Source organism: Poecilia mexicana, unplaced genomic scaffold (assembly GCF_051168715.1).
Source record: "Poecilia mexicana isolate PSO_F unplaced genomic scaffold, ASM5116871v1 scaffold_9, whole genome shotgun sequence".
Classification (NCBI taxonomy): domain Eukaryota; kingdom Metazoa; phylum Chordata; class Actinopteri; order Cyprinodontiformes; family Poeciliidae; genus Poecilia; species Poecilia mexicana.
Window position 1 is genome coordinate 18,686,693 of NW_028263378.1, and position 24,733 is coordinate 18,711,425.

Below are 24,733 nucleotides of genomic sequence, written 5' to 3' on the forward strand. Positions count from 1 at the left end.
ACCCTGACCTTAATATTCTGGCACCAAATAGCTGCACAGAAAAATGGCTTTAAGAAAACAGACAACCTAAGATGAAGATAAGTAAAATATTAGATAAATGGACATTGAGCTGAAGACCTTATCAAGTCGTATTGTATCCGTACCTGTTTGTTCCCCCAGGCTGTCTGTCTGATGAACACAATGAACACTGTACTGTCAAAGTAAGCAGCTGCTCTGCTGTGAAATAAAATCTGAATATTTGCACCATCTAGCGAGTCTTTTTTTTCCAGTTATTGTATGTACATGCATGCATGCATACACATATATGTAAACACAAGTTCTTTTGGTGTTTTGTATCTTCTCTGAAGTTACAACATTACAGACATTAACCCATTTAATCCCACCGGCAGCAAGTGTTGCCAGACATCTTTTCTAACGTCTGGAAGCTCTAAACCACATGTGTCAAACTCAAGGCCCGCGGACCATATGTGGCCCGCCATGTCATTTTATGTGGCCCCCACAGCATTTTATAGGCCGACATTGACTTACAATAGGTTTTGAGCACGAATTGACTACAAACTACATCTCCCACAATGCATTCCGATTGTTACCAGCTAACATTACGGCTTCTCGCCACTAGAGAGCAGCAGAGTCACCTCAAGCTGCTTATTGATTTTCCCAGCGAATAAAACTGAGACATCGACAAGCTAACATCAAAGAAAAGAAAAGAAAAATCGATTTACGAGTAAGACTGTGAATGAAGATGTGTGTGAGTTGGTGTCAGGGCGGCAGGTCGTGCTAGACGTTATCTTGATCGACAACATAAAAAAAAATCGGTCCTGTACCTGTATCCGTGAAATTACAATCATATTAACATCGACTATTTAGTCGCATTTTATGCGGTTTAGTTAATATTCACCGTGAATCCAGATCCCATCACAAATTAAGCCGATAAATGCATCTACATTTTTCTCGTAGTGACAAAAACCACCCCAATAACTTTTAATAAATTAAATTAAGCGACGTCACTTAAATTAGCATCGCTTCACCCGCTGGGGTCTGAACGTACTTCCTCCTGGTTCCCATCTGCAGAAAAATCTGCGCTAATTCATTAGTCAGTTGGATCTGTCTGATCCAAACGGATCAACTGAACTCTGTGAGTGTTTTACCCTGTGCGATCCGGTGTGCGCTTTTACCAGGAGTATTTATTTATTTATTTATTTATTTTGGCGTGGTTTCGCTTCTCCAAAACGGACAGATGTTACGTCTGCAGCTCCTCCAGAATGCCGCTCTCATGGGTAACCCAGAAGCCAGAAGGCTCCATTTGTTAAATCCGCTGGATGAGTTTCTCCCAGCGGTTTCTAATTCTTCGCAGCGGCGGAGCAGCGGACTGCGCATGTTACAGTCTAATTAACTTTTGCATCGTCATTTATTTCCTCCAGATAAACTACCGGCTCCTCAAATGGATTAACACAATGTTGCATTCTCTTTAGTTTTCTCTGGTCTGTAATGAAGACTTGCATTTAACACGCCATTTCAACCAAAGGTTTGTAATGTGCTTCCTAACCATTTTTTATTTGTAAGTATTGATTTTATTTTTTAGCCAAGCCTCTGTCTCTGCTAATGACATCTTCAATACATTTTTTTTTATCCCAGGCTTAGTTTATGGACTGAACAGACAGAAACAGTTACCATTATACATTTTGAACTGTTGATTTTATTTTTGAACCATTTCTTATTTTAAAGTGTAGATTTTATTTTTGAACCATTTTTTTATTGTAAAGTGTTGATTTTATTTTTGAACCATTTTAATTGTAAAGTGTTGATTTTATTTTTGAACCATTTTTTAATTTTAAAGTGTTGATTTTATTTTTTAATTGTTATTTTTGAACCCTTATTTATTTTGAAGTGTTGATTTTATTTTTGAGCCCTTATTTATTTTGAAGTGTTGATTTTATTTTTGAACCCTTATTTATTTTGAAGTGTTGATTGTCTGAAAGACCTTACACATGAATTCCCCCATACGGGGTTTGAACCGATGACCTCAGCATTACCAGCATGGTGCTCTAACCTGCTGAGCTAACTCACCTACCTTACAAACTGTTGAGTTTCCATGGATTTAAGAAGAACTTACATGATCTTACCACAATGGAGATTTGATAAAAGTGCTTATATTCCAATGTTTTTCAAAACAACATACATAATATTTTATTTTCCAGAGATTTTGTATTTTGAAGTGTTGATATTATTTTTGAACCATTTTTAATTTTCAAGTGATTGTATTTCAGAGATATATTTTTATTTAATGCCTTAATTTTATTTTTAACCATTTTTTATTTGTAAGTATTGATTTTATTTTTTAGCCATTTAACCAATTCTCTGTAGAACCATTTGTCTCTGCTAATGACATCTTTAATACATTTCTTTGATCCCAGGCTTAGTTTATGGACTGTAATGTGAAATTGGGCACAATTATAAGTCTGACAGTTTGTTGACCAAGTTACTGTGCTCTCTGAGAGGATCTGTGGTATAAGTATTTGACATTGTTCCATGCCCATCGTTGACATTAGTCTCTAACAAAATGTGGATCATCTACCAGGAACACTCCAAAGAGCATGAGTTTCTGTAGTGTAGTGGTTATCATGTTGGCTTTACATGCAAAAGGTTTCTGGTTCGAAACCAGACAGAAACAGAATTTGCATGTTCTATTCATCACAGGTGTTTACTAAAGGTCAACAAGGGTCTGTGGTATCATGGTCTGTACTCAGAATCCAGGCATCTGAGTGCAAACCTCAGTTGAAATTTTCATGTTGCATCTCACATCATCAACTTTGGAACCTCAAACTGAAACAAAGCAGAGAAGTTCAGTTCCTGTAGTGTAGTGGTTATCATGTTTGCTTTACACACAAAAGGTCTCTGGTTCAAAACCAGACAGAAACATTTTTGTAGGTTATGCATCTCTTGGGGTGCAGTGAGACAACAAGAGCCTTCCTCTTTTGTGATGGTTCATTTGCCAATCGACTTCAGTGTAGGCTTCCTTGAAATCGCAGCTACTTTACTTCAATTACCAATTGGCAGTTCTATGGCGTAATGCACATGTGTCAAACTCAAGGCCCGCCGGCCACATGTGGCCCCCCAGCATTTTATAGGCCGATGATTGACTTAAAATAGATTTTGAGCATGAATTGACTACAAACTACATTTCAACCAAAGGTTTGTAATGCGCTTCCTAACCAGACGCTCCAAAGCGTCCAGTCCATAACTCTTCAACACGCTGTCAGCTCCCGGTCAGAAAGACGCATTTAGTTCAGAGACCATGAGATGATATTCAGAAAGGATTTTTTAAATTGATTTCAGTTGCCTCTGAGACTAAATCTTTGCATAAAGTCTATAATGTCTGCCCATGTGACTTGTTTTTATTATTTGTTTGCTTACCTTTAAACACTGATTTAAATATTGTAACTTTTAAACTGAGCAGTAATTTTACATCCATGGAAACTCAAATGTAATATTTAAAACTTCAATACATAAAATCAGTTATTTAACAATATGAGGTGGTGTTTAATTTATTTTTAACATTGTATTTTTATACATTTATGCTAGAGGTGCCCAAGTCTAGTTTTCCAGAGCTACCATCTGCAACTTTAGATAGATTCCTTCTCTAACACACCTGGACCATTGACTCATTATAAGCCTCTACAGAACTGAATGAGGGAAGTCAACCTTTTGTCTGGGGTGTGTTTTAGCAGGGATGCACTCCTGATTTGTACTGTCAATGTGGCCCGTTGAGGGTGGCCAATATGCTGAAGTGGCCCTCGGTGAAATTGAGTTTGACACCCCTGCTCTAAACCAATCGTTTTGACTTTTGTCTGTAAGCTGAGTGTACGGAAATTAAGTAAAATTCTTGTCTGCACCAATTCTACCAAATCTAAGCAAATCTGAGTAAATTCTGATTCACGTTTCTTTAACTATTGTTGCTTTTTTTTTTTTTTTTTACTGGCATTACTTCTCATATTATTGTCATTTGAAAGAAACTTCACATTAGTTTCCCTCCTCTGCAGCAGGAGTTAAGATCCAAATCCTGAAATTTTCTGAGCATGAGTCAAACATTCAGCATGAATATGACACTTTTGACAGTGAATTTAACATTATAGTGGCAACTATGTTCAGTCTTTGCAAAACACCTGGAATACTTTAAAGGGAAATTGAGCACACTCCTCTGGAGAGTTTTGATAAAAAGACCATAGTTGGGAATCACACTGCTCATCAAACAAATATTGTGCTTATCTGCTCATGCAGAACTCAAATGTGTCTTTAGGTAAGACATTTGACATTACATTGACCCCTATGTATTGAGTCTTCATATGTTTATTTTGCTTCAGTGTTGGGGTGAGCAGTCCATCATCTGCATGTTCTCCTGTTGTCTGTTTTAGTTGAAGAATAAATGAAGCAATTACAGAAAATTGTTCACTTTAGATCAGCACAGAGCAAGTGGTCTCCAGTTACACATGAAAGTGGAATATAAAGCTACATTTGCAGATACTAACAATATGCATTTCACAAGGAACCACTGATTGTTGCCATTTTCTGAGAAAAATCTCTCTGTAACCACTCTGTAGCTAGACAGGTGGAGATGACCAACTTAATCAGTCTGCCTGATCAGCTCATTGTGATACTGTCTTGATCATTTTCAAAGTACTAAAAAGTAATAGAATCTCTATTGGTGAATAACTCAAATCTTTCACTCAGAAAGTGAATAGGGGCCTCAATGATCTCAATGTGACAGTAAAAGGCAGATGAGAAATGGATGTGGGTACAATAGAGGCTATGGACTGGGAGGCCTTGTGCAGCCCTCAAAGGTTCTGGTGTCTAACTCCTTTTGGGAGAGAAATTTTAAGATATTTTATAGGCTATATTGTATATATCACTCCTGAGGACAGATACAGGATGAAGCAGTGCTGTCAGAACTCTGTATTAAATGTCAATCTGCTGTTGGATAATTTATTTTCTGTTTGTGGACTTGCCCTTATATGTAACAGTTCTGGGGTGTAATAGCTCAACAGTTTGATATAATTTGTAAGCAGAGTCTGCATCTGAGCACAAGGGCTTTCTTGTTGGGACTGATTGAGGAGCTTCCTGCTGATCTTCACAACAAAAATCTGCCGTATGGGTCAGTGATAAAGCCCCCACCCTCGGTCAGTGGAAGCAGGCTGCGGCTGGTATCATTCCACTTGAAGCACAAAGCTTTGAAGGATAAGCCTTTTTTATTTTATCACCCTTGGGATCCATTCTTTACCTATCAAAGAAATTTATCTAGGGTTTTTGTTCCAAATATACTGTCAGTTGCTTATTCAGTTATATGCTTTTATTTTATTATACGCTGTTTGATTAGTGTGCTTTTTTTTTTTTTGCATTGTTGCTAGAACTGCTTTTTATGTGGTCTCTGTTGTACCTCCTTTACAAAAAAAAATTCAATGAATATATGTTTGAGGAAAAAGAGCCGGACAAGCACAGGAATTTCTGTATCATTGTTTCACAAATGACAGCCCGTCAAAAAAATCCTTTTGGGTCTTTCCTCTGCAATCCCCCCAGTGTCACTATGAAGTCTGGCTGTTCTATAGGTTTGTTGTTCAAAATGCTTCAGATGACAAAGACTTTTGTGCTTATTAACAATTTATGTTCCAATACAGAAAGCAAAACCTCCTTTTTTTTTTCTTCTTGTGGCACATTTCCAATTCTATTAGGAGGCACTGTGGTGGTCTACTGGGACCTCACCCTCCAGATACTCGCTGTCAGAAGAGAAATCTATAGCATAATTTCTAGTGTCTTCTGGTGTGCAATGATCCCGTTTATTTCTTCAAGGACAACGCCAATGTAGTGACAACAAACAAACTGATGGCCAGCAATCATGCTGCCATTTCATCATCCTGCAATTGCTTTTTCCAGAATCACCCAAGATTTATCTGACATAACTTGTGCTTCTTCCTGGAATCCTGAAACGTCTCTTTTCAAATCACCAGGTTAAGAGCAACATTCTCATCTAGTTGTATGTCCTCGCTGGGAACACAAAAGAATTATCATATCTCACTCCAGAGAAGAACCACTTGTGGCTTTGCTACTCAGTGAGATAAATATTTTTCAAAGCTTACAGCATACAATTTCCCTCAATGCCAAGTGACTTTTAAAGATTTAAACATACCTGGACTCGGGAAACCTAGTCTCATATGTATAGATGATATGCGAAAGAGAAGTCCTTAAAGAAACGCAAAGCATCATTTGGCTTGCATGTGGTAATACCCGGTTTAATATTTCTCCACATTTCCTCTCCTTTTCACAAAGTGAAATTGTCTGTATTCTAATAAGGCACACATTACACACACACACACACACACACACACACACACACGCGCACACACGCACACCATCTGTCATACTCTATGTAGCGACGGCCCAAAGAAATAAAAGGCTCCAGATATTTTCCACAAACAATATTATCCTGTCCTCTGGCAGAGGCATTATTCTATTGAAAGTTTACACTTTATATGTAAATGCCAGAAGTGATGATTATGTTATTCTAATCAAATATTCCTTTAATATTTTATAAGTTGTGAGTGGAAGGCAAAAAACTAAACACTCAACCTTCTGCCTCGATGCTTGTTGCAGCGTCTAGCTCCTGCCTCTCTGTTGGTTGTAGATGTGCAGAAAATGCTATGAGCCATTTTGATGTGACATTTTTTTGGCTCCAGATAAGTGGTTGTTACACTTTCCTAAATTAGCATGTTTATTGCTTGCTGTTGTCCTGCCATGCCTGTCTGCATATCAAGCTCTCAGTCTATACAGCCTTCCTATTGCTTGGTTCAGGAAGGTGCAGTATTGTTAAGCATGTTAAGTAGACTTCCTTTGCTCTCGGGGACTTATTCTGCTGAAGCATCAAGCTCCACTGCATGAACTATTGACATTTCTCACTTGCTGCATATTCTCTTTTAACCAAATTATAGCTTGAAGAGCCTTAAAACAAGGTTGTACAAGAAACGGTGGGCCTCTGATCACAATATTGTGCATGTTTAGCTTTATTTGGTTTTGTTCTGCGTCCCCTGAGAATTTGTGGAAGATGTGAGTCTGAATCACCTATAGATTTGAAAAGCAGAAAGGCAAAAAAAAAAAAAAAAGATCTGCAGGAGTGAGGTTAAAGCTGTGGGAGGCAGCCATTTTTCACATCAGTGAACATAAAAATCTGTAATGACCTTTTGCAGTGACGCAGTTTAACTAGTCTGAGAGGAAAGCAGACTTTTAGAGAAATTCTTTTCTGTGTTTTCAAGTTTTACGGTGATAAAGATTTTTTTAGCCACACCTTGTTAAAATAGACGCACCAACCCATATTTTACCTTCATCCTTTCCAAATTTGTTGCATATTTTGAATATTTGAAGATCACAATTATATGTGTCCAAATTCTCAAGTAGAAAAAAAGTAATAATTTACCATTGTCATATTAGTTGTTATCAATGTAGTTCACCTGTTGTGACTGGGCGCCAGTGGCGGTTTCTGATACGGGCAACATGGGCAACTGCCCAGGGCATCATCTTGTGGGGAGCGGCATGAGAAGCCCCCCTTATTCCTCCACTCCACTCCAACATTTTCACACTGGGAACTTAACATGTCGAAAGTAAGTTTGGTTTTTGAAGGTAATGTAAAGCAGCACTCAGTTTGGAAAATATCCATGTGATCATTAACACCGTATTACAGGAAACATGAAAAGGTCACCATGGCCTGTGGCTTGCTTATGCTAACTAACTCCCAGTTGAACAGTAGCAGAAAATAAAAGCAGACAACTCTAACCTGTTCTGAATTTCACAGTCCTTTTAACAAGTACTGTCAACATGCATGCATTACATGTATGATGCAGATACTTTTCAAAAATGTTACAAGGACAACCCCATTTGTACCACAGAGAGGATAATATTTGATAAATTGAGTCCCATCACCTTCCCTTCACCCTCTGACATCTTTGCTTTTGTGGCCTAAAAGTGACTTGAGCTTAAAACTCAAGTCATAATTGCTGGTGTGTGGTAGAATTATATAAAATAATGACATAAAGAGTTTAAGGATTATTCATTATTGTATCTTTTATAAAAACATGTAGTGGAGGAGGATAATAGGCAAATCTTTGTTTTTCTGCATTTGCATCGGTTTTTCTCTGCAAACGGTTGAATCTCAGTTTTCTCACCTCGACGAAGAACATATACTTGTTTACAGGGGCTCCTTTGTTGTCGTTTAATATAAAACATAAAGATTGCACACATGAGCGAAAACAGTACAATAAACATTGCTCATTCGGTACATGACGTACAGAGACGGGGTCATGAAGAATGTTTGCTGCTGGATCAAAAACAAACACATTTTGAACTCGAATCAGTTTCCAGTTACTCCACACAAGTACGACGTCTTTTCTTGTTTCACCGCGACCTGCATTTCACTTCACATCATCAAAGTCTGCGCTCTGTTGCAAAGCTTTGCCTTCACATGAGTTTGAATATGAGACGGAGGGGGAGTTAAAGATGCCGCTGGGTCCCCCAGGTACAACGAATTAGGTCACACTACACTGAGGAATGAGGGATTTCTGTGCAAAAATACTGCAGTAATTTATGCAGGTTTTCAGGGTCTTTCTCACCACAGATCTGGGTGGTATCTAAAGATTGCCTCGTCTCCGTCTTCGCATACCTCAAATAAATTAGTCTTTGGGTGTATTTTTGGCACCGCTGTGATACAGTTAATTAGAACACAGGAACAATGCCTTCTCACGTTTACCCGAATTCACATTGTGCCTTTGTCTTAAGGTCTAAGTTCCTGAGACAACACTACATTATACATGAGGCTTAGCAGCTGCGATGGTGGAAAGAAAAAATAATGACAGCCTGAAACCCTCAGTATCCAATTTTGCTGTTGTGTTAGATGATGAAGTGCAAAAAAAACAACAACAAAAAAACAACTTTCTCCGACTTGTAGTAGCACACTACGATGCATATCTGGCTTAAAGAAATGAAGTTGGCACTATTCACCCCTTGGAAGTTTATATTGGTTGGTTAGCCTGGGCAATTAGTCACCTCAAATTGGAAAGACGAAAAAATATGCAACTCAAATTAAATCTGAAGTCCAATATGTTCTTAAAAAATAAATAGGGAGAACTGTGGTGTCAGACAGCATCGTGTGTTAGTGTCTGTGTTGTGAAAGAATGTATTTCAAACAGGTTTTTAAAAGAGAGGAGTCTCAAGTCTTTCATAACCTGCTGCACAGCTACCCTTTTTTGTTTTATGTGGACAATATTGCCTGTTTAACAAGGCAGGTATAGCCAGATCTTTATGGCACTGCTTGCAAAGGACACGTTGTGCAGAACTCGAGCAAAGAAGTGGCTTTTGACAAAGCAGCTGAAAAACCCTGGGAATGAGGACAAGTTGTTCATTTTTTTTTATTTTTTTTTTTACTAAATTTCATTTTAATCTTATTCAGGTTTCTCACAGTAGAAACAGGGAACACAGTGCAGTGAGGTGCTGCGAAGACTGTAGATTAGGTTAGATTTTTATGTTTTTGGTATTTTAAGATCTCGGCGTTTTAGATCATCAAAAAAATGTTGATTTCAAACAAAGATAAGCCGAGTAGATGTAAAAAGTAACATCATAATTTTGATATTTTCGGTATTCACCACAGGTGCTCAAGTAGTCCTTTGTTTAATATTGTAGCTGAGTTATTAGCCATCTCCCTCAAGTATTATAGATGTTGAAGGCATAAGGATTCTAAATTGGCAATTTAAAATTTGCTAATTTGCTGAGGTCACAGCTTTGTTTCTTAAAAATAAAAACATGGTTTTTATTGCAATTTATAAAGTCTTTTCTTTCTCAAGAGCATTTGGTTTGACACTAAATCTAAAAAAAACTTTCACAGAACTAGAAACAACAGCTCCTCTATTCAGTTGCCAACATGTCAATGTTTTCTGGTCTGATATTGATATTCGGGTCTCATTAAGATCTGTAATATACATTTTACCACATCTAAGGATGTACCATATTTCATGCACAATTTGGACTCTGACATTTCTGATGTCATCAATCGTATGATCATTTTGAGAGAATACTTTCCTCACATGTGAAAGGAGAAATACCCGTACATTGATTATCCTCTTTCTTAACTACTTTGGTGAATATTTCAAATCTCTTAAATATGTCTCAAAATCAAATAGGAAAGCTGGACATTTTCTTTTGGAAATATTGTCAAATTTCCAAAAGGACCTCCAGAACAGTTTTGTTCGCTTTGCTAGACCACAAAGAAGAAGAAGAAAAAAAAAAAAAAGAAAGGAAATGCTGTACTGATGCTAATGTCATTTTTACCTGCTGTGGTAAAAAAAAAAAAAAAAATCATCCTCTTTATAGTCAGGATGATTCTGGTGTATAACAATGGCTTCAGGGGCTTACAATTCACACCAGAGCACTTTAGTGATGAATACCATTGTTCTAAAGTAAACCCCTGTGTAGGTTTCCTCAGTGGTGTTTCTCATGGTGCAGAATAAATGCATATCAAACACAACCAAGTCAGGTATAGAATAAACTCATTGCGTAGTTCAGATAATAGAATAAGAAAAGAAGAAGTATGGACGGTGCGCTATACAGTGCTGAGTGTGCTATGGAGAAAGTCATTAAATATGAAGCTTTCTCCAGCAGCGAAGAGTAGAAACAGACACGCCTTCTCATTAGAGAATACTGTTGTTCTCCCGCTCAAAGACTTCAGTGGTTACATTCACCTGGAGCAGTTACATAAGAAGGTAGTCAGAGCACGACAGCAAAATGTCAGACATTTACTGGCGTATGTAAAAGCTTAAGCTGAGTTGGGATTTTACAAACTCTTCAGATGCTCGTTGTTAGGATATTTAAATTATTTTCAGCCCAGCTAAAATATGCTATAGCCCTTTCTCCTTTTGAGACCAAATGTGGCCTATAATCTCTTTTTGGTTGGAAAATCTTAACAGCTGTTATTATCCCGGAGTGCGACCCCATCTTTCTCTCCTTTTCTGTCTCTCTCTCTCTCTCTCTCTTCCTGGTGAGGTGAGCAAAGTGGCTTAGATGCGGTGACAGGGAAAGGATTCTTCAGCTCAGCAGTACAGATGCAGGCATTGCTTTAAGGAGCTTATGCACATTTAATGGTTGAAAAATACTTCGAAGGAACAGTGGCCAGAATGCTTGGGGAGGGAATCTTTGTTGATATCAACACAAGCACTACAGATGTAATCCAAAAGTGAGCAACACTGTGTGGCACCTGTGCAGCTCTCCTGAAACTTCAAAACAGCAAAATAAAACAAAAGGCAGCATGAGAACAACTATGAGGTACAGAGCACAGGAAATACTGTAAAAACTGAAATGTTGGGGTGCGGCAGTGAGGCAGGGATAAAGCGCGACCCCATGTATGGAGGCCTTAGTCCTCAGCATGGCTGTCACGTGTTTGAGTCACGACCTGATGACCTCTGCTGCATGTCTTCCCCCTCTCTCACAACCCGGGAGTGTTTTAAAGGAAAGTGCCAAAATTACTGGGTTTTTTTTTTTTTTACAGCTTTAGGCCCTTTACCCTATACTGATTTGCACTGCAGGTCATCTGACTGAAGAAAGTTAAGTAAACCTTTATTTTATTACAAAAAAGACAAATGTATCCGTTTCAAAACATTTCTCATCACCAAAAAACGAAACCCCAACTGTCCCATGGATAATAAATAATGTCAATGGTCGGAGGGAAGACTCTTTCCAGATGACAGAAATGAAACAGTTCCTTATAAAAAGCACGTTTACCCAAGGTAAATTCAGAACCATATCTGAAAGGACAATATCTCAAACGTTAAAGCAGCAACAAAAAACAACACCGGGTTTCACTCCAGCTCCAAAATATATTAAGCTGAAATAAATAGCAATTACTGTCAGCTGTGTTCTCTTATGTTGCATTTGTGCATTAAAATCAAAATAATAAATAACATAGCTTTATTATTACCATTATAATTAATGCTTTATAATGGCTGCTAATGAGATTATATTATAGATTGTTATTATTTTTGTGGGATTTTTTTTTACTTATGTCTTACAATACTATGAGAGTCTCATTCTGGCCCATGCCTACAACATACAGTATAAACTAGTGTGCCATTTTTCAAGCCACTCAAGCAAAAACTGTGTTCCAGGTCACCCAACATCTAAATTGCTCATGATCTTTCATCACTGGAAAGAGGCAAAAAAAAAATAGAAAGCTTATTTTTAGAGCTTTGGTGTTTGATAAATTGTCTTCTCTGCACTCCTTAGCTTTGGAAGCAGTTTCATTTTGAGTGCTACATTTTCACTGTAGGCGGGCTTGTCGGCCATTGTGTACATTTACTCTTTTAATTAAGGGGGTGAAACTGCCCATTTAAAGCTTATTTGACAATAGTGCCATGTTTCTTTCTGTCTAAAAATACTTGAAACTTAAACACAGAACTAATTCAAGGTAAGCTGATCATCCTTGCAGTCCCTCAAGGATGGAATAAGGATCTATTTCCAGAATTTATCTCTGGTGGAATCTCTGCAGGTGTCATGGATGCCTTGTAGATCACCTTTTTTCCATTCTAGTGACAGATGGGTTCTGGGCCTACCTCTCTCAAACCATGTTGATTTTGGAAATGTGCATAAATGCAGTTTTCATCACTTTTGTGTAAAAACTTATCAAATTATAATTGATCTTTTTCTTGTAGTAATTAGTATAAATCCCCCTCTCCCCCCTATAAATACATAATATGACACAGAATAGTTACAGATTTGAGAAATATGCCACAGTGTGTCTGTGCATGCTAATGCATAATAAGTTGGTTTGGATAATTTCTCATCTTTCAGCTCTTGTTTTTCTTTCCCTCAGTTCAATTCAGATTCAATTTAAATCAAAAATACTTCATTAATCTCAAGCAGACAATGAATCGATTCATCAAGGTAGAACGTCAACTTAGGATCACTTCAGTGTGTAGTAACATGAATTTACATTGGCTGAAGTTAAAAATTCCTGACAGAAACACATCCATGTCACTCCAGCTAAGTAAGATGCTTCACACTTTTACTTAATATCTTAAAGTTGTGTGTTTGGTCTTCAAGTCAACAGCTTTTGGTCCCTATATTGATTAATGCATGTTTCTTTTTTTTTTTTTTTTTTTTTTCCAAAGTGGCAACCTTGCATTCTTTGCCACATTACACATTCAACAAACATGTGTTTCTGTATTGACAAGCCAATGACCAAAGATGCACAAAGGCACTTAGGAGCAGACATTTTGACAGGAGGAGCTCTATTGGCAGGTTCTCACAAGCTGAGTTTGTGCAACCCATTCTGCTTGAAGGTACACAGACTCACTATAAGATGAGCAGCATGGATGACATTTCTTCCTCGGATAGCTTAGGAAAAAATGATGTTCTGATTTAAATAAGTGCTGCCTTATCATCAAGTACAGGGCCTACAGTGATGACTGCACTGATGCTCTGTCGCACTGATTTTATGGGGATAGAAAAAGATTTTAAAATGACAAATATCTTGCTGTTCAAATTACAATGAATGGCAAAAATAAAAACACATTTGTTTGTCTGCTGTATCTGACTTATGAAAGCTAAAGAAAGACAGGAGAGGAGTTGAAACCCGCTTCAGTTCTGCACTGTGGGAAAACAAAGACATTGTGGATGAGTTGAAAAAAGCATCTCAGCATTAAAAGAATTGGAGAACCTGAAGAGATCTGAGGGATGATCGCCTTCCTGGGCTCTGATGACGCCTCCTACGTCACAGTGACAGGAGGGATGAGCTGTTGACTCTGAACCCTGCCTGCAGCAGAACTTCAGATCTATTTAGGATTTTTTTTTTTTAAATATTACCCTTGTCCAATTTTTCCATGATATCCTTTGGCCTTCCTACTGAATCTGTACACCTCATGAAAGCTTTTATAGAAAAACAAGGAAATTACTACATAAACCTGGCTCAAAAATTATCAGGAGTCAGCAACAGAAAACATCTTACCTTAGAACTACACTTCATCCCAAAAAGAATTTCCATTTATGTAAAAACAATTTCACATGCATAGAAATTGTAAAAAGTCTATTTTTTAAATGTAGACTTTTTGCACATGGTAGCCAGGCTATTAACTTCCAGTGCAAATCTGCCTTAAATTAATTCTTGCTTCCAGAACACTCTGGGCTCACTCCCCTTGACTTGGATTGTCTTGTCTTATGCTAGGTTATGCATACCAGGTTATGTTCATTGTTTGACTTAGAAGGCTGATGACATGGAAAAATATCAACTGGTACTGACTTGGTACTGACTCTAAAGAGGAAACATTAGCAACATCCTGAGAGGTAAAGAATAAGTGTCATACTTTCTCTGAAGAGATGCATCCATCTCTTCAGGTTTGTTTTATAACTTAAAAAATCCTTTTAGAAGTGCTAAAAACCTGTGGGTTGTGCAGACCACTGGCTGTGCTGTCACTCAAGCTCTCAAGATCAAAACTGTAAAAGTGATAATCTGATTTCTCCAGCGAGCTATTTCCATCGGTGAGTGTTGTCACTTTAAGAGACGCTGAGCAAAGTGTAACGCATGAAAGCTTTATGAGGTTTGAATTTCGCTGGTGGTGAAAATGATTGAAGGAGACGTGAATCAGACACTGTGGAAAATCAATGTTCCTGCTGTCTTGTAGGTCTGCTTATGCAACAACTTTTTTTTTGTTGTTGTTGTGATTTAAGTTAAATAATTAATGTCATGAGGGCATCATGTCATCGCACCAGGAGAGTTGCACACACAATTCTGGAGGTTACGAGCATCGATTTGCCCAAAAAAAGCAAACTCAACCTGGATAAAAATCATATTCAGTGTAACACTTGGTCCTTAGCTGCAGGTGGCCACTAAGAAACATGTTATCTGGCGTGCTGCCTCAAGGCATTTCTGTGTTAACTGGTAATATGGGGTTTGCCTTGTTTACTTTCTAAGAAAAACAGGAACAACAAAATTTAAACATGTTTTGCCACCAATCACTTTTGCTAATGAGTAGGGAGTCTTTCCAGTGACTGGTTGCTGACAGGAGCCATGCTGTGTTATTTGTAATTTTGCCTTGATGCTATACATATTGTTATGCCTTCTTGTTTTAAAATGACAGCTCTAAAAAAATACTCTAACGACACTGCAGCTATTAAAACAAGTATGCACGTTGTGTGTTTCTCCACTCTTGCATCAAGTCCTGGTGTGAATATTTGAATATCAGTCAAAATATTTTTCTATCACCTGCAAGTTCAAAACACTGTAGCTCAACTCATGTCTGGGATAACGAGGCATGAACACATCCCCCATCCGTTTGTCTCGCTTCGCATAAGTCTGTGTTGGAAATTAAAAATTGTTAGATTTTAACAGATAATTTTCAATAGTTTATAGATTTGATTATTTTTAGGCTCACTTTTTTGGGCCTGCCTATAAGTTCATAGCTGAGTCAGTGATTTGACAATCCTAAACATCTCCAGATGGCTAAAATGTTCTAAGTCCAATTTTTAAGTCAGGCTTTTTTCAGTATAGCTCCCTAATAACTGGAAATTCTGCATAAACTAGCCACAGGTTCACTGACATTATCTTCAAGCATTGGCTTTATAACATTTAGATATTTAGGGATGCCAAGATGAGGATTTTATTCTTCCCCAATACAGACCCAGGCTACATAAGGACAGAAAATGACATTCTGAGTCAGTCTAAACTAAATAAAATCAATGTCATGTATACAATTGCAGTAAAACAGAGTACACAATAACCGTTTCTCTTGAAATATCAATAACATTCCGCAGTCTCCTCTGTTTTCTTGATGGCCACAGATATCTTGTTTCCCCTTGAGTTTTAGTCTTCAAATATTGTCATAATTAACAATATTAAAAGATACTATAATATTCTGGCAACTTGTCACTTACAAATAACATAGTTTCATTATTTGTTCCCATGCCTAGTCTGTTTTTCTTCTAAGCTAGTGTTAACAAAAGAATCCCTATCCTTTGATATGACTCTTTGATGATTGTTTTTAACATTATTTTTGCATTCCTGTTAGCCTTAAAATAGTGGTAAAGTATTCATAACACTTGTTTCAGAGCTGCTGAAACAAGTGTTTCAGCAGCTCTGTCTCCTACGGGGGGAAGAAGACCCTGTCCATTTAAGCTGGTGGCATACACGTCTTCAGCCGGATCCAAGCACCAGAGAAATCTAACTTCAATCAATAAAATTCCCTAATTGCTGTTTTCTCTCTGTGTGAGCCTCTCCAGATTGAAATGCTAAAAAACCGTTTCCCTGATAATTCAGATGGGTATAGGTTTCGATGTACCATTATTTTCATTATAGCAAAGTTGATCCAAACAGAGAGAGATGCTTTATCTCAGCTCTTATTAGAAACAAACCTAGTGGAATTAAAATAATTTTATATCTGAATCTGTCAAGAGAGTGAATCATTTCTGGCTGATCTCAGGATATCTGAGTGAAGCAGGCAGAGCATATACACATTACACAGAAAGAGAGCTTTTAAGCCTTCTCTGTCTCTGAACATCATTGTAAAGGGTAAAAAAAAAATACTTAGATCACAGCTTGAAACCTGGATTTGATCAGTCAATACTGTGCCAGGATTATAATATGGTCTTGCATGCCATGCACGCCAAGGAAAATTGTCGGAATGTAAGCAGACAAAACACTGGTGTGCCTGTTGCTGTCGGTGTGTCTGACGTTATCGCAGAAAGTAAATCAACAACAGGTATCATGAGATGAATTTTGTTGGGAACTCCTTATATCAGTATTTTGAAAATGGAGTAAACTGATATCCGAGCTGAAATCTGGAGTCAGATCGGGACATGCCTACTTTCAGTTCAGATTTATAGCCTCTTTAGACTAGTGTGCAGTGTGAGATTGTGGTGAAGACATTTCCCTGCACGTTTTTGAGGTGAATACTCTTGAAAAAATATTCTACATACATATGTATGTTTCTATTAATATAAAACAGATGCTTGACTGTTTCTGGTACATTCAGCGAAGCTTATTATGCCACATGCTCAAAAATTAAATAAATCTGTTTGCAATAGTCCTGTATTATTATTGTTGATGTGATAAAGTACAAAAGTTGGAAAAAGTGGTCCAAAATAAATCTAAAAGCACCTTTTATCATCTAGCAGACAAACCAGTTTTTGGCTATCCAGGATTTTCCCCCACTGCTGACAGATAGTGAATAATACCTCCATAAAATAGAATAGAAAATGAAATTTCTATTAGCTCTAATTACCTTTCCCATTTATCCTTGGGACTGACATAAAGATTAATGAAGTCCTCTTCTATTTTAAGCAAGGTTATTTGAATGAGTAATTCTCCTCCTTCTCATATGGATATAAAACGTCATAAGGGCTGCAACGAGCTTTAATTGTGCTATCAATATATATATATATATATATATATATATATATATATATATATATATATATATATATATATATATATATATATATTTTTTTTTTTATTTAGGATTCTAACTGTTCTATGTTCACTTATTTAAACTTTTCTAAACTGAGTTTCAAGTGAACTAATGTAGTAAACCAATTAGTGAAGTTCTATCAAAAAAAAAAAAAAAAGGTTTCGTCTTGTTGATTCCCCCTGTGTGGCCCAGTTTCTATTACGTTTCTCAGGATGTTCTCTTTTATCACCATCCCTGACTTTCATGTGCTCCTTTCCATCTGTGCATACTTGATGGTAGCATTCACAAAGAGAACAATTGTCCTGTTGTGTGCGGTAATGGACCAGACTGGAGTGGAGCAGAGATGGAGAGGTAAAGTGCCAACTGTGCCCCCCTACACAATAATATTGTCATGTTAGATTACCCATCATCATGTTGGCAGAGCTGTGAATCTCCTTGAACCTACAACCCTGCTGAAGAGCAGCCAACTGTTAATGGTATTTTTCATAGGAACTTGTCTGCTTCCAGCCCAGAGTGCCATCACCCCAGACGTGTCTGTTAAGCTCCCTGGTTTTTCAACTATTTTGGCCAGTCTGCATTATTGTGATATAATGATGTCTCATGCTTATGCTTTTTATTGTGATTATTCTGGGATTTAACACTATAAGACTAAAAGCTAGGAATGCTTTTGGACATTTGCTCCAGTTTTTCTTTGCAGCATGACCTATCGCTAATGAATATATGCTTTGTTTTAGATTAGACTGTGAAATTGGGGAATGGCTTTTTTTTCTGAATTGGACAAGATTGTCTTTTCCACAGATGAAAATCATTGGAGAAGCCAACTTTTCCAATATATTTAATAAAATATATTGAGCTAGTTTACCCTGAAAAACCTCATCATATTCCACAAATAGAAACATAGGATTCACTTTATTATATATATATATATATATATATATATATATATATATATATATATACTGCTCAAAAAAATAAAGGGAACATTTCACTTAAATTGTGTGTGTGGCTCCAAATCCAGGCCTCCATTGGTTAATAAATTTGATTTGATTTCCATTGATGATTTTTGTGTGATTTTGTTGTCAGTACATTCAACTTTGTACAGAACAAAGTATTCAATGAGAATATTTCATTCATTCAGATCTAGGATGTGTTATTTGAGTGTTCCCTTTATTTGTATATAGAGGCAGCATTTTTATTTTAAATGTATTCGTTCTGTCTTGTATCCTATATTGGTTCTCTTTGAGTTGCTTCCTCTGTCTCCTTGCTTTTCTGTGTTTTTTGTGCCTGCTTTTCCTGGAGAAGATTAATGAATAACCTCTTACAACTAAGAAATGGTCAATACTCATCTGCAGGAGAACCTTTAGGAGCTTCACCATTTGGGTACCAGTTTCCTTCTCACTTTCCCATCTGGCCATATCTTCACAGACAACTCAAAGCCTTACCATGTCATCAGGATCACAATTCTGACCAGCTGAAGTAGTTGTGTCAGTTCTCAGCGTCCCTTCCAGCCAGTCGTTGCTAAATCCACCAAACTCCAACAAATTGCACTCTGGAGATCTCAGTACTTGCAAGCTGCTGCTCTTTGTTTTGTCAAACGGCTTTTCTTGGCTAAAAAACAACTCATACATGACACTAAATGTATCGCACTATAAGAATGTTTGGTAACACTTTATTTGAAGGGGGGTGAATAAGACTGTCATGACACTTTCATAAACATGACATATCACATGTCATGAACATGAATAAGCCTTCATGAATATTTATGACAGTTGTCATAAAGTGTCATTCGGTAAATTATGACACTTTTAATACAAAGTTGACATTATTCAAAATGTCTTTGTTATGACAACTTGACATTAACCAAGAAATCATTACTGATATAAATCTGTTATAAAAGTATTACTGATTGCACTTTAAAAATGAGGTAACTTTATGTTATTAAAGGTAAAGTTTAAACAGTAATGATTTCTTGGTTAATGTCAAGTTGTCAGAACAAAGACATTTTGAATAATGTCAACTTTGTATTAAAAGTGTCATAATTTACCAAATGACGCTTTATGACAACAGTCATAAATATTCATGAAGGCTTATTCGTGTTCATGACAGGTGTTGTCATGTTTATGATGGTGTCATGACAGTCTTATTCAACCCCCTTCAAATAAAGTGTTACCGAATGTTTGATTATTGTAAATATCTTCCACAATCTAAATAAGACTCAAATATGTGACATATTTTGATATACAGTTTATTCACATCATTAGATATTATGCATTGTATTGTAGTTCAGAAAATTACATCTTTTTTTGCAGGTAGAGTTAAAAAAACACTAATGAGATATTTGCCTAGACACTGGCAGCAGGAGATGGCATCAGTGAAACAGCTCCAGAGGGACAAGCGGATGTAGCTTCCAATAGCCAAAGCCCATTTAGAACAAACAGATTATCCGGTTTACTGTAATCTGCATATAATGTATTTTACTACCTCCTTTATTTCCTGGATAATCCGCTGCAATCCCATTTAATTTTGTGGGCCTATATTATTCTGTCCTCAGGCATGTATTTGTTTTGCTCTAATGAGATGAATATAATGTATGCTATCATAGAAAACATGATAAATTTTGTTGTTGAACATTAATTGTGTTGTTTTTTTAAATATAATGTTTCAAAAAAGGAAATAAATTTAAAAGTGTTTATCTATCATGCCTACCTTAGCTTTAACCTTAAGAAAAACAAATTTTAGAAAAAATAATCAGATGAAAAGGTTAATTAAAAAAAATTGCATTACAGCACAAATTAATTTTGTCAAGATATTTTATATCATTTAACCTCAACTAATTGTTGATTATTTGCAGTGTTGTAGATAAATAACTCATATTTTTCATCATATTTTCAAGGCAAATTCATAAAACTATAACATTGGTTGTTTAGATTTCTTTTGAGGCAAACCAGACCAAAAACTAGGGGGCATTTTAAACTCTAATATATCAATCATGGGTGAGATTGAGTCAGCTGAATAAGCCAGATAAGCCTATTTAAGTTCATAAATCTGGCCCATCTGTGTAGGAAAACCAAGGTCAGACTTGGATGACACAAAACATAGCCCATCAGTACAGTCAAAATACTGGATTAATTTTAGATTAAAAGCACACAAATGAGAATCATCTATTAAATTGATATACAAAGTCTGACTTCGCAAAAGATCAAATTACACATACTACTATCAAAAGCATATGTTTCTTAAATTTGTGTTTTCAAACGCAAAAAGCACATAAGCAGTAGTGTGATCAAGGAGCCAAATTTTGAGCAGAAAGTTGAGTTTGAATTTAATTGCACCATTAACTCTGCCTTTATTATCTGAAATAGTTAGATGACACCCAACTTGGATAATTAGAACGCCACTTTGGAATTTGCCTTTTAGTGACAAGATACGGAAATACCAAATTAAAAAAAACCAAACATTATCAATTTCTATAAAGTACACAATCTTGTATAAATCCCAATAAATTAGGAAGGCTTGTATTCTTACCACAAGGTAATTGACTATTCAACTAATGGCAGCATTTATCATTTTGAAAATACTATAAGACAGCTAAACATTGGAAGAAGTTAATAATGATGCCCCAGTGTTGTTTGACCTCATTCTTTGTCCATTAAAAGCCTGGGTCATTTATTATTACCAAATTATTACGTAACCACAGTAACAGATCTCAGAAATGTCAGCACTTGGATCTATTCATTTCTCAGGTGTAAAGTGCCGGAAACAAACAAGCAAAGAGCATCTATCCATCTAAAATAAATGATGCTGACCTTCATAAAAATAATTTTAAATGCAAATCACCTCAGCAGAGGAGGGTAAACTTCATCAATAAATACCAATAAAAAAATGTGTCAGCCTGGCATCAATAAGTCTTTCTAGATAGTTGTTACCCATAGCCTTTCGAGTTTGGTTATCTATCTTATTGGTGCATGTATTACAATGATCATTATTTTAGTGGATTGCTGTAGGATGATAATTATGTTTTAACAAATTGCACACATAAACCATAATTAATATTTTATGGATTGCGTAACGTCAGAACTGCCAAGCACTACTCTCTAAATGGAATTTCCTTTCAGTCAATAATCCCCGTTCTGACTTATGACATTTATGCCTCTTCTCTGAGATTGGCCACACAATATCGTCAGGCCTCCTACAAGCTTCCAAAATCCATCACTGCTTACAGTGGCATTTTAAAGTTCAGTGACAACAATTGTTCCAGCTTATCGCAAACAGAGGGATAACTAGAGGAGGGGATTGGCTAGTCCATCACTTCGGGCTTTCAGGATGTCAATTGAGTTTGTTGGGATCTTTTCGGGTAACTCAGTCAGAACATTTTGAACCATACAGCATTTTTATAGTTTCTACAGCCATTGCATATCATTTGTAATAATGTTTTTGTGTTCGAGGAGCTGTTGGTGTACACTGTTCTTGTAATTTCACTGAGTTTTTCCTAGTTCTTTTTTTATAGTAGGTTTTTAGTGCAACAGGACACAATGTAATAACCATGCTTATGAGTGGAGCATGTAATAAGTGAGGAAGTTTAAAAAATTAAATTTTATATAAATAGGCATAATAAACAAAAACATCTGGTCTTTGCTAAGTTGTAAAATTACGCAAGTAAACAGAAGTATATAAGACAACAGATTCCAGACGGTCAGTTGTTTCGCAAAAATAAGGCCTAAATATAAAAGTTTAGAGAAGAAATGTATGCAGCAATAACTTGAAGTAATAATTTTCCTTTATACCATTGCCTCACATCACTGATGTTTGTAGATTTTAATTTGAATAAACTTCTGCTTGGATAGCCTTTTCCTTCCTGTGCTATCCTGCTTGATTCAAATCTCAATTACAGTTCAGTTTGGGCTTTCTCCCATTGACTTGGATTCCATATGGAAGAAGTTCTACAGGGCCAATTTGCAAACAGAATGAGAAGTTGTGAACGATTGCATAAATTTTCTGCGCTGCAGCCTGCCTGTAGTTTTAGCAATGGCAGTAGGGGAAGTGAACAGTGCCGTTCAGGTTGTGTCGGTCACATGTCCAAATAACGTTAAAAGCCATTTCGTTCAGCTCGGCACTTCTCTCTTTTCGCAGTAGAGGGTGGATGTTTACATTGCAGGCAATTTCCGGTAAGCTTCATAGAGTCGATCTGGAGCATGTCATGAACAAACATAAGCTATTGGGTAACATTTAAAACAACAGTCCACCCGAGAAAACAATCTGAGGCTCAGTATCTGGTTAGGATGCATCCTGAACGCCTCTCTGGTGAGGTGTTCCTGGCGCGTACCACTGGGAGGAGACTCAAAGGAAGACCCAGAACACGCTTGAGGGACCATATTCCTCGACTGGCCTGGGAACACCTCGGGATTCCCCCAAGTGGATATAGAGACTGCCCTCACAGGAGCTGCTGCTCCCGTGACCCAGCCTTGGATAAGTGGAAATGGAAGGATGAATGCAAGTTGTTTTGACAGAACAGGCTTTTTATGGACAATCTTACTGTCAAAAACTTGAATATGCTAAGAAGGGGCAGTTGAGTTAATTATACAGCTTTTTTCCACAATTTATTTGTAAAAATAACCTCCCTCATTATAAAGTGATGGACGGGATATTTTGTAAACAGTCTTTTAAATGTTGATGGGTAGGAGTTGTTGCTTATCTCAGCTCATTGCTGTTTTACTCCTTGGCATTGTGTTGCATTGCACCTATGTGCTCCACACCAACAACCTGCCAAAACTCCTGCTTTACATAGATATTTTTACACTAGCTGATGATTAATTTGTCCACTGCTTAAACTAGTACCTCATGGCTGCTACTTTGTACCTAAAGCCTGTTTTTAGACATAGGTAATTCAAGTTATACTCAAATAACTTTCATTGTGTTCTAAGCAGGACTCTTAAGTTGAAATATTGTTTAATTTTTTTTTTTTTTTTTTTTTACTTTTACTGCATATTGAAGTTGACACTAAAAAAAGTCTGTCACTCAGACCCTCTAAACCTCTCAATTTCTTCAAACTGTCACATCTTTCTGTAAAGGTTCAGAATTAGTGGAATTGAATTGTATTGTATTGTACCAACACTAATTATACACAAATGGATGTAAACTGGACCATTTTGTGAAGTACGTTGCAAAGTAACTATTCAGTAGTAGATAATTGAGCTGAACTGAATCAAACTCATCTGAACTGATTGTGAGCCATACAGACTGGAGAAAAAGCACATTGTAGTTTTCTGTCAATAAAGACTCAAAAATAAACACAAGACTATGCAGCCTAGGTATAAAACACACATAATCAATTGACCTTTAATTATTTAATTTAGTCACCCATAAGAAAAATATTCAGCTTAAGTTACTTACATGAATGCTCTGTCTGCTTTGAAGTGTGCTTCCCTGTTACCGAGGCATAAAGAAAACATCTGCTGTGTGTCTTTTTGCCTCTTAGCACTCCTTCTTCCTGCCATTCCTAGCGTGTCTTCAAAAACCCACATCTTCTTTGCAAGTCCACTGTAATTATTACACCTCGGAGACACAATAGTCACGTACCTCCAACTGTGCCATATACTCGGTTGTTTTGAAAAATGTTTCAAAGACAAGTGACATGGAAACACTGACTATCAGCCAGCTGTTTTGTAGCCACATGGTTCCTTTGGCAGTGCCAGCAAACTAAAACAAGGACGTGTATTTCTCATAACTCCCCCGTAGAGTATCCAACTGCTTTTCTTGCCCTCGGAGAGCCTTCACACCCGTTTGACCTAAAAACGCCTAAAATGTAACTCGCACACATCCAAGCATGGAAACATTGGTTTCTGTATATCATTGCAGGAATGGTGCCTGCAAGTTTGTACAAAATATTAAAATAAAATATTAAAGTAAATATTATCTAACAAAATCTCAAGCCCTGAATGTACAAACATGTCTTAATCATAAAACAAAACAAACAAACAAAAAAAACCATCCCTTTCTGTTTACTGGGATCAAAATCTGCCCCCCACATTTCAAGGAAGAGTCCATACCTTTGTGCTCCGTCAGGCTTTAATATAAGAGCAGACACACATTTGCTCTCAGACAGAGATTTCCTTGGGGTCAACATGTCGGCAATGAAAAGGTAGCAGAGGGAAAGCTCAGCTATCATTCATGGGACAACTGCTGAGTAGCCTTCTACAAACCAATATAAAGCAGAGGAGCTACCTCAGCAAATCATGTCACACTGGACAGGAGGA